Genomic DNA, 663 nt, shown 5'->3' on the forward strand with positions numbered 1-663 from the left:
AAGTTATATATTATAAATTTGAATAAAATTAAAATTAATTATAAGAATTTGACTTTTATAATGTCTGAAATTTGGTTTGCTACATGTTTAACTAAATTGACTTTTATGTAGGCGAATTTCTACGTTTGACAATGGTTGAATAATGTTGCCGCTTGGCGCTTATAAAAAATGTCACCTAAAATCTAGGGCAACATTTTCAATTATATATCTAAGCTGTCGTAGTGATGTGCTATCATATAATAAGCAACGTTTTTATGGACATGTCTTTATTTTCTTAAGGCCTCTGTTGTGGTTCTTACTTGAAGTTCCTGGCACTTGTAACCATGAACAACAACAGAAGTGGCACATATGCCATCACCTAAGGAGCCACGGCTAGAGCCCTGTGCTCCTGAATGAACCACAGATGATGAAAAGAAAAATAAAAGCCACAGGGTAATAGCCAAGAGAGACATAATAATAATAATAATAAAGGTTTATTATTTTATGCTTATGAAGGTGTGGGGATAATTGAGTAGTAGAGAGAGAGAAGGGGGAGGGGTGTGTGAAATAATGAAAGAGAAATTAGGAGGACAAAGGAATGGGAAAACAGACTTCGTTTCTGATTCTCATGTGTTTCCTCTCTTTAATTTATAGGGTTTTTTTAAGGTCTAAAAGGATATGGTT

The 663-nt window shown here is 33.8% G+C and overlaps 1 pseudogene; it reads right to left on the reverse strand.

Moving 5' to 3' along the window:
* The window catches only part of LOC107648417, a 10,555-nt pseudogene extending 10,103 nt beyond the window's left edge, over window positions 1–452 (reverse strand).

The sequence above is a fragment of the Arachis ipaensis genome, chromosome B06 (genome assembly GCF_000816755.2).
Source record: "Arachis ipaensis cultivar K30076 chromosome B06, Araip1.1, whole genome shotgun sequence".
In the NCBI taxonomy this organism is placed as follows: domain Eukaryota; kingdom Viridiplantae; phylum Streptophyta; class Magnoliopsida; order Fabales; family Fabaceae; genus Arachis; species Arachis ipaensis.